A 10,861-nucleotide genomic window follows, 5' to 3' on the forward strand; every position below is an offset into this window, starting at 1 on the left:
AATGATGCTGCCCTAAACAGAAATAGGGAGGTTTGGAGGAGGGCAAATTTAGGAAGGAATGTTGATACACAATGGGCTTTTGAAGGTACCCTCAACTTTCTTTCACCCTAAATACCCAATTAGTTGCCAAATTTTGGGTTTCTACCTCCTACATCTCTAGAATTAGAATCTTTTCTTCTTAGCTACCACCTTAGTTTAGCCCCTTATCAACTATGCTATTACAATAGCCTCCTGATTGTTTCTTCGCCCCTCCAGTCTTTCCTATACTAATGCCCAAGTGGTTCTGCTTATTCATGGATCTTTTTGTGCTACTGCCATAATCAATAGTTCCTGATTGTCTCTAGGATCCAATGAATTTAGCTTTCAAAACCCTTCACTGCCTTGAAGGAGTTGGGCTAGACAGCCTCTGAGGTCCCTTCCAGCCCTAAATCTAAAATCCTGTCTTTCTACTTTCATTGGCTATTACCCTCCCCCCTTCTTTTGCCATCTAGGCAAACTGGCCTTCATCCTGTTTCTTCCATACAACACTCCATTTCCTGTTTCTGTGCCTTTTGCCCTGGCCAGCCTCGTGTCTGGAATAGTTTTAGTCCTCATCTCCACTTCATAGACTACCTCTCTCTTTTTAAAAATTTTTATTTATTTATTTTTAGTTTAGAACATTCAGTTCCACAAGCTTTTGAGTTTTAAATTTTCTCCCCCTCCTTCCCCTCCCCAAGCCAGCATGCAATCTGATATGGTCTCTACATATACATTCATATTAAACATAACATCAGTCATGTTGTAAAGAAAAATTATAACCAATAGGATGAATCCCGTGGAAGAAGAAAAAAAAAAGAGCAAATAGTATGCTTCGATCTGCATTCAGACTCGATAATTCTTTCTCTGAATATGGATTGCATTTTCCATCATGAGCCTTTTGGAGCTGTCTTAGAACTTTGCATTGCTGAGAGGAGCCAAAACTATCAAAAGTTAGTCATCACTGATACAATGTATCTGTAGTTGTGTACAGTGTTCTCTTGGTTCTGCTGCCCTCACTCAGCATCAGTTCATATAAGTCTTTCTAGGTTTTTCTGAAGTCTCTGCCTGCTCATCATTTCTTATAGCATAATAGTATTCCATTACATTCATATCCCACAACTTGTTCATTTCCCGATTAATGGGAATCCCCTCAATTTCCAATTCTTGGCCACCACAAAGAGAGCTGCTATAAATAATTTTGTACATGTGGGTTCTTTTCCCATTTTTATGATCTCTTTGGGATATAGTACTAGAAGTACTATTACAGGGTAAAAGAGTATACACAGTTTGGTTGCTCTTTCGGCATAGTTCCAAATTGCTCTCCAGAATGGTTGGATTAGTTCGCAACTCCACCAACAATGCATTAGTGTTCCAATTTTCCCACATCTCCAGCATTTATAGTTTTTCTTGTTTTGTCATGTTAGCCAATCTGACAGGTGTGATGTGGTACCTAAGAGTTGTTTTGATTTGCATTTCTCTAATCAATAGTGATTTGGAGCATTTTGTCATATGACTATAGGTATCTTTCGTTTCTTCCTCTGAAAACTGCCTGTTCATATCCTTTGACCATTTCTCAATTGGGGAATGACTTGTATTCTTATAATCTGACTCAATTCTCTATATATTTTAGAAATGAGGCCTGTATCAGAGACACTAGTTGTGAAAATTCTTTCCTGGTTTTCTGCTTCCCTCCTAATCTTGGTTCTGTTGGTTTTGCTTGTGCAAAAGTTTTTCAATTTAACATAATCAAAATTATTCGTTTTGCATTTCACAATGTTCTCTATCTCTTGTTTGGTCGTAAATTTTTCCATTCTCCATAAATCTGACAGGTAAACTATTCCTTGCTCTCCCAGTTTGCTTATAGTATCATCAGCCTTTATACTACCTCTCTTTCTTTAAGAGATAGTTCAAGCACCACCTTTTACAGGAAGTCTTTTCTGATTTCCTGCAGCAGCCCCCACAACTTCCAGTGCCTTTCCTCCTAAATTACCTTGTATTACTTTGTATTTATTTTCTTTGTACATATTTATGTACATGTCTTCCTCTGTTAATATGTAAGCTCTTTGCAAGTTGGAGCTTTATATTTGTATTCCTAGTGCCAGGTGCATAGCAAATACTTAATAACTTGATTGGTTTCTAATAAATTCAGGACAGAGATTAGGTCTGGATACGTAGGATCTTAGAGCTAGAAGAGACCTTGGGATGTCTAGTTCAGTACTGTCATTTCACAGATGATGAAACTAAGGCTCAAGGAGATTAAATGACCTGTCAGGAATTATAGAGATAATATATAGAGGCAGCTTTTGAACCTAGGTTCCCTCATTCTAGAACCAGTGTTTCCAGTTTACCATTCTGGGAGTCAGCTGGGTAAAGAATTAAATACGTGACAGTTGATGAGATGACCAAGGCAGAAAGTATAGAGAAATGAGAGCCTAGGTGGTGGTGGTGATGACCCTATGCTTAGGGGTGGGAGATGATAATGATCAAAAGAGCCAAAATTCATTTTCAGCAGCTGGGAGTACAGTATGGCAGAAGCCAGAGCTAGAAGGGAGCATTGTCAGAGAGCTCAAGTAAGATGAGGGCTGAGGGAAAGGTCTCTGATTCAGCAATTGAGATTATTGGTGACTTTTTGAGAGAACAGATTTAGTAGGCTCAGGAGCCAGACTACAGGAGACCATTGAATAAGTGGGTGGTATCATGGATTTAAGTCTAGTAAATTGGGATCAATCTCTTATACCCATTCCAGATTATTCTGATTATTATACAATAAATAACATATCCCAACAAACTTTATTTAAGAATAAGATACAACTAAGTCCTGGTGTGAATAGCCCCTGACGTTCCATTTTCCACAAAAATACATTCCTCCTGAGTTTGTCAGGTGTCCTATGTCACTAGCCTGCATTAATGTTTGTAGGATAGCAAGCAGCATATAATGGCCTGGTCTTTTTGCCTTCAAACATCAGGTTACCTGCCTTTGGGAATGTTCCTTCTAGTGATGTTCCATTTCTGGCTATCATATAGCAACGCCAATAAAACCTTAGTATTAAAAAGATGAGCTTTTGCTCTCACAGTTAAGCTTGGAGTCCATAAAAAGCCTATACTCCCTATACTCCATTGTGGCGTGGAGGAGACTGGTATCTTGAAGGCTCTACCATCTAAATGCAGGCTCTGGCAGATTCTACCAGGCTAAGTTTTCTAAGGACCAACCTAGTGAATCACAGAGGCTCTGCCAGTAGTTTGGCCACCTGTTGATAACATTTTTTTGGTCATAATAACCCGTGTAAAAAGCATTTCTATAAATATATTCATACATATTTAAATATATTTACATGTAAGCTATTGCATGCCAATAAGCAATTAACCTAGCCAAAGTGTTACTCTCATGTATGTGATAGCTAATACAAACATCTCTATCTTTACTTTAAATCTGAAATCCACAGGTAGACCCTTGTAAGTTACTTATTTGCAGTACATATCACATATGTGATCAGACCCTCAGACTGATTTAACATTCATTCATTTGAACTATAATTTGCTCCCCGTTTCCCCTTGCAGGTCATGAGAAAGTGAAAGCAGCAAGTATAGACTAAGCCAGAGGGGTCAGACACATCTGTTCCCTGATCAAGAAGTAATTGTGAAATATTTAACAAAATAAAAATACAATAAAACAGAGAATATTAATTTTAAAACCAAGTCAATATGTGGCCTAGAGGGATCCTAACAAATGGAATTAGGGGCCTCTGTTTCTACTAGACAACTACTAGACTAAACTATCCAGTATTTAAAGAAGATAATAGATTGATCATTTGAGCTGATGGCAAGGTCAAGTGAAGATTTTTTTTTTAAAGAACAGATGAGATCTGAGTATGCAGTGGGAAATATGCCAGTGGATATGAGAGAGAAGAACTGATCAATGGGACCAGCTTTTAGAGATGATGAAATCAAAGGCCCAAGTGGAGAAACTGAAGGCAGCTAAGGTGGTGCAGTAGATAAGAGTACCAGGCCTGAAGTCAAGAATACTCATCTTCCTAAGTTCAAATCTGGCCTCGCACACTTATTAGCTATGTGACCCTGAGCAAGTCACTTAACCCTGTTTGCCTTAGTTTCCTCATCTGTAAAATGAACTGAAGAAAGAAATGGCAAACCACTCCAATACTGCTGCCAAGAAAACCCCAAATGGGGGTCACAAAGCGTTGGACACAACTAAAATGGCCTAACAACAAAAGAGGAACTAGGCTTGACAGGGAAAAAGGGTGTTTTATTCTCTAACTGGTAAAAAGAGGGAAAGAATGAGTGAAGATGTTGAAGATATTTTAGTAGGAATTTTGAGAAATTTCACAGTGGAACTTTTCAGTTTTCATAGTAAAATAGAAGGCAAGGTTAGCTGTTGAGAGATTGGGAATTAGTGACTTGAGAAAGGAAGTTTGAAGTAGCTGCTGTGGGATGTGTGGTAGGAAATCTTACCAGTGAAGAATAAAGGGATTTCCATACATCATTAAGATTAGAGTCTGAGGTGGATCAGTCAAGGGGTTCCATGAGTAGGCACACAAAAGGTTTGTAGGGGTGAAATGGTGTGTGTCTGGAGAAGAGAGAGGAGGTGGAGAAGGGGTCTAGAAGATCAAGGTGTGGGCAGCAGAACTAGAAGCAAGAGTCTCATGAGTGTCGAACAGTAAATGTTGAACTATTTAATTAAAAGGTCTATTGGAATGAGAGAAAAATGAGACCAGGACAGGGTTGGGTTGAGGAGATATGCAAAAAAACAATGAGATTGTTATTAGAGAAGAAAGTTTCAGAGTTAAAGATCATGGAGGTGAAACAATTTGGGGTGATGGTGAGGTAGAATGGAGGTGTAGTCTATTATAGTCAGGGAGTTTGATGAACAATTTTCTAAAAAGTTCAATGAACATTTTTAGGTACTTACTATATGAAAGGTTCTGTGCTAGGTGGTTGGCATACAAAGTAAAAAAAAAATGAGCCCCTGCCCCCAAGAAGCTTGCATTCTACTGAGTTGGTGAGATAATGCAATATGCGTTAAAGTACATACAAAGTTTACACAGTGATTTCAAGAGGGAAAAAGTACTAACAACTGGAGGGGGCAGGGCGGGCAGATCAGGAAGGCCCTCTTGTAGAAGGTGGCGGCCAAGCTTTGCTTTGAGGAAAGCTGGGGGTTCTGATGACATAAAGGACCACCTGTGAAAAGGTAAAAAGGTGGAAGATGCATTATTATCTACAAGAAATATCTTACAATGCAGTTTTACTGGAGCAAAGATTATATCAAGAGGAATTACAAAGAACAAGAATGAAAAGGTAGGTGGGAGTCAAATTATAGAGGGCTTTGAATGACAGGCTGATGATTTTATATTTTATTCAAGAGGCAATAGAACACCAGCAAAGAATTTTGAGTGGGGATCGTCAAATCTGCCTTTTAGGAACATCAATTTAGTAGCTGCGTGGAGAATGTTTTTGAGAGAGGAGAGTTGAGGCTGGGAGACAAATTAGAAGGTTATTGAAATAGTTTGGATGACAAGTGATAGGAGGAGGGGAGGGGACTGAACTACAGTGGTGCCTCTGTAGGTAGAGAGAAAGGGACTGATGTAAGAGATGTTATGGGAATAGAATTTTCTCTTCCTTTTTTTTTCTTTAATCTCTCTTTTTTTAAGCTTTTATAAAGCAACATTGAGATGATACAATAAGAACAAAAGTTCTGAAGTATTTCTCGACTCTCAGTACCATGGGGGTACACTCTCCCCTATAACACTTTGGGCCCTGGGAAGACTGGCCCCAAACAGTTCCTGCAAAGCATTTGCTCTACCGAATTCACTTCCTAATCCAACATGGCTGATGAATGAGGTACTGTTGCTCCCACTTAGTGACCTTTGATCCACTGCCATACTGAGTCAAGGAGCTAACTAGGAACTTTGCTACTCACCAGATTCAGCTGTCTGAAAATCTGGTACAGATTCCAGCTCCTGGACCTCTGATAGACCACTCTCCTGACTTTTTGAAGTTCACAAGGTTGCAGTGTAGTCTGATGCTCCCTCATCTAAGATCAAGAAAGAACAAATGCAAGTAGCAGAGGGTCGTATTTATGACTAAGGAGAGGGAGGAAAGGCCCAAGGCCAGAATTTTACAATATATCTTCTTTACACACAATAGCCAGGAAGGGAAAGACCTATGGAGACAGAATTTTCAAAGGTTGATAACTGATTGCCTGTGAGGGCTAGAGAGGCAAGAGTCAAAGATGGCTTTGGGCTTATAAATTCTGAAGACAATGAAGGCCTCAACAAAAATAGGGAAGTTTGGAGGAGTTTTAGGGTAGGAAAATAATCCATTCCATTTTGGAAGATCTTGAATTTGAGATACCAACAGGACATCCAAAAGGAGATTCCATTAGACAATTAGTGATGTAGGACTGGAGTTCAAGAGAGATATTTGAGCTGTATGTATATATATATACATATATACATATATATACATATATATATATATATATACACAGCTGAGAGTCATTTCTGTAGAGGTGGTAATTAAACTTGTAGGAGATGATAATAGCACTGAGAATGACTGTAGGGGGAGTAAAGACCCCAGAACAGCCATAGGGATGATCCAGGAAAGGAATTAGAGAAGGAATATTCAGATGGGTGGAAGAGCCAAGAGGGTCATTTCACAGATGCGAAGGGAGTACCTAGAAAAAGGGTTGGTGGACCATGTAAGAAGCAACAGGTGAAGAAGAATAAGGGCTGAAATAAGTATTTAACAGTGGAGATGTTTGGTAATCTTGGAAAAAGCAATTTCGCTAGAGCGGTACAGATGTGAGTCAAATGGTAAAAGATTGAGAAGTGGGTTGGGGGTGAGGAAGCAGAGGCGGGCAGTGTGAACAAAGCATTTCATCAGTGCCTTGTCTCGGTGGTGGCTAGCAGGGGTGGCAGGGGAAGACTACAGCACAATGAAGCTCTAGAGCCTGAGGAGGAGGAGTGTTGCCAAGACTCTAGAAATGGAATCTTGCTGCCCTGGTTGTCAATGCAGCTGCAACCCATGAGAATCGATAAAATTGTCTCAAGTGCTTCCTAAATTAGTCATGAGCGAACGGGATATAGCCTCCCTTTAATGGGGAGAGACAGCCAACCAAATATGACACTGAACTTCCAGGATAACTCTCTTCCTTTAGCTAAAGAAAAGAGACAGATGCCAGCTAAGAAAAGATTTCTTACTTAGGGAAGGGCTGGTTTCACAGCTGGAGTGGGCAGCATTGTCTACATTGCTGTCTTTTGTCTATTCCAAGTAAATTGATTGATAACTCAGTGAGTATTTACTATGCACCTAGATGCCAGGCACTGTGGAAGGTTCTGAGGGTTCCAAGACAAGCCAGAGAACCCCTGCTCTCGTGGAACTTATCAGAGAAAGTAACATACACATATGATACAAAAAATATGCAAAGTAATCTCTGGGGGGAAGACACTAGCAACTAGGGATTGCTTTCTCAGGATAGACACTACAGGAGGGGACAGAAGCTGAGGTTTGAAGGAAGTTAAGGATTCTGAGGTGGAGGTGAAGAGGTGGCATATTCCAGACATGGGGATTAGTCTGTGCAAAGGCATAGAGATGCAAGTCTGAATGCCATGCATGAAGGGACAAGTTGGTCCTTTGGGCTAGAGTCTATGATGATAATACTAATTGATGGTGTTAAGGGAAGAAGTGCTCAGGTAAAGATATGAATAAAGTGATAAAATACCTCTGCTTGGGAGCTGTTATCCTGGAGCCCATAAACTTTTTTTCAAGAAATATGTTGATAATTATATTTCAATTTAATTAGTTCCCTTTGTAATTTCATATATTTTATTTTATGCACTTAAAAACATGATTCTGAGGAGTATATCGCTTCACCAGATTGCCAAGAGAGCCCATGATGCAAAAAAGCTTAAAAAGCCCAGTTCTAAACAGACCTACATTAACTTACCACACGAGGCAAAACTGATGGGTAACGGCCAATTTCTTGAGAATCCTTACCACGATGCCTGGCACATAGTAGGCACTTAATAAATGCCATTTAATTGATTAGTTGGTTCAGAATCTTAGATGGAGAGACAAACTATAGGCCAATGATCTTATATTCCTGGCAAATTTCTTAATTCGGAAAGGCTTTAAGAGGAGATAGGTTGAAGTGACTGGGAGTGTGGGGTCTGAAGAAGAGAAGACTAGGGGTGAGGGGAGGAAGGACATAAGAGTATGTGAAGGTTTGTCCTGTGGATGAAGGATTAGATTTGTTCTACTTGGAACCACAAGGGAAGGGAGTTGTCCAGAGGCAGATTTAGGCTCAGTGAAAGAGAAAACTTGATAATAATTAAAGCTATCAAATAGGCTGCCACAGGAGGTTACAAGCTATACTTACTTGTTAGAGATATCGTGCCAGAGATTTAGATTCTGATTGGACTGGATGGTCCAGACTGATGATCCATTCCCTTATAATGCTAGAAAAATAAAAGGAAGCCTGAATTTTAGTAGTTACTTCTCACTACTGTTGGCTACAAGTTTATAAATATCTGACTGACTTTTTCCTCCTATTGGACATAAGGGAGCTAGAATTGAAGTCAAAAGACCTGTTTTCAAATGTTGACATTGACACTTAGGAGCTGTGTGTCTCTGCACAAGTCAGTTAAGGTCACTAAATCTCATTTTTCTCACCTTTAACTGAGGATAATAATGCTTAGGCCACTTATTTCATCAATCAGCCAGTCAGCTTTATTAAGGGTCTACTGTATGTTATTATGAACCAGCGGAGTGTGAAAAACACAGGGAACATATTGTCCTTTCTTCCTTCCTTCTCTGCTCTCTTTCCTTCCTCTCTCTCTCCCTCCCTTCCTCCCTTCCTTCCTTTCTTCCTTCCTTTCTTCCTTCTTCCCTCCCTCCTTTCCTTCTTTCCTTCCTTTTTTTGAGTAAAGACATTTATTGACATCCTTTTGTTATAGTTCAACAAAAGAATCTATAAATATAAAAGCATCATTTTCTTTTAGCTATCACCATGGTCCATGTAAATACTCAACAATCACAATTGTCTACAGAAAGTATTCCAGGTCTTACTGTTAGGCTTACAGATCTTAATATGCAGATTTAATATAACAGTGGCACTTATGTACTCAAGTGGTCCAGTGGCTTTCCTTCCTTTCAAACACAAAAATGAAACAGTCTTTTCCTTCAAGGAGCTTAGAGAAGCACTTTGTAAACCTGAAAACAATATGTAAATTGAGGTTATTATTATTTCTTTTGTCATTATCATTATGTTCTCCTATCAGCACTAGCCAATATCTGGAAAATACGAATTTACTTTAATAATACCTTAAGCAAGACAATTAAAAAGATAAATCTGCTGTGTTTCTTAAAAGCACATTTAATTGTCAATAAGGAATCAGTAATAAGGAGCATTTATGTGACACAGGCCCTTTGTAGGTGTTGGACAAAAAAATTAAAAATATTTTAATGGCATAGTTCTTGTCCTCAAGGATCTTACTGTCAGATGGGAATATTGTATGTGTTGGAGGATAGGGGATGGGGATGGAGTAGAAAGTAAATATTTAGAAGTAAAATGAATTGGCAGAAGCAATCTATTTGTAGTCAGAGGGCCAGGTGCTACTTCCTGTGAGACCTAGAGAAAGTTAATTCACTTCTCTAGTCCACAGTTGCTTCTTCTATAAAATGCCTAGAAGAGGTCATGGTAAGGATGGAGTACGAAAAGAAGTCCAGTGGCTGGAATGCAGAATATATGGTAGAAGGCTAGAAAGGTAAGTTCCGGCAAAATTTTAAGAACCTAAAGTCCCAAAGTCAGTTTCAGTATTTGGTAGTCAACAAGGAGCTATTGAATGTTTCTCAGGAGAATGAATTGATGATAGTGGTCCATTAGGAAAATCACTAAGACAGTACTGTAGAGATCAGACAGAGAAGAGACAGGAGGTAGAAAGAACCCTTGGGAGACTTTTACAATAATCTAGGTATGAGATAAGAGCACAAAGGAGGGTTTGTAATAGGAGTGGAAAGGAAGGGCCAGATCTGAATGGTGGTAGAATTAATAGGAGTTTGCAATTTATTGAATTTGTAATGGAACAGGGACAAATAGAGCCAACAGAGTTTTCCAACATTATGTACCTGGGGTATAGGGAAAATAGCAATTCCATGAACAAAAATAGAAGTTGGGAAGAGTGTTGGTGAAGAAAGTATTGGAAGAAAGTATGTGTGTATGTATATATGTATCTATGTATTAGCTGCTGTTTTCCTTAAGCCCCTCTTGGTTCACATTCACTGTTTCCTGAGCTCTGGAGGGAAGGCAAGGAAAGGAAAAAAGGGAAAAGTAGGAAAAGGTTACCCCCTACCCCTCTCCTTTTTTTTTTTGAAAGTTTAATACTTTTTACTTTTCCAGGGTAGTCATCTCCACATGGAGGCAGCTAGGTGACTTAGTGGATAGAGCGCCAGGCCTGGAGTCAGGAAGACCTGAGTTCAAATTTGGCCTCAGAAACTTGTTAGCTATGTGACCCTGGGCAAGTCACATAACCCTGTTTGCCTTAGTTTCCTTGTCTCTCAAATGAGCATGAAAAGGAAATAGTAGTATTTGCAGTATATCACATGCCACTTACCTCACTGAAGTTACTACCTATAACTTCAGGTTTGGAAGTTCAGTGGAAACTCTTTGAGAGATTAAACACTATTAATAAAGGCATGCCACTACCATTGTGAAATGAGGGGCTCCTCTACTATGAACCAGGGAAGCTTGGAGATCAGAGGAAATATACTGTCTAAGAAATCTACCTGAGTGGGGTGGGTATGTCTTCAACTTCCAATATTTCTTGGGTGG

This window comes from Trichosurus vulpecula, chromosome 3 (assembly GCF_011100635.1).
Source record: "Trichosurus vulpecula isolate mTriVul1 chromosome 3, mTriVul1.pri, whole genome shotgun sequence".
Classification (NCBI taxonomy): Eukaryota; Metazoa; Chordata; class Mammalia; order Diprotodontia; family Phalangeridae; genus Trichosurus; species Trichosurus vulpecula.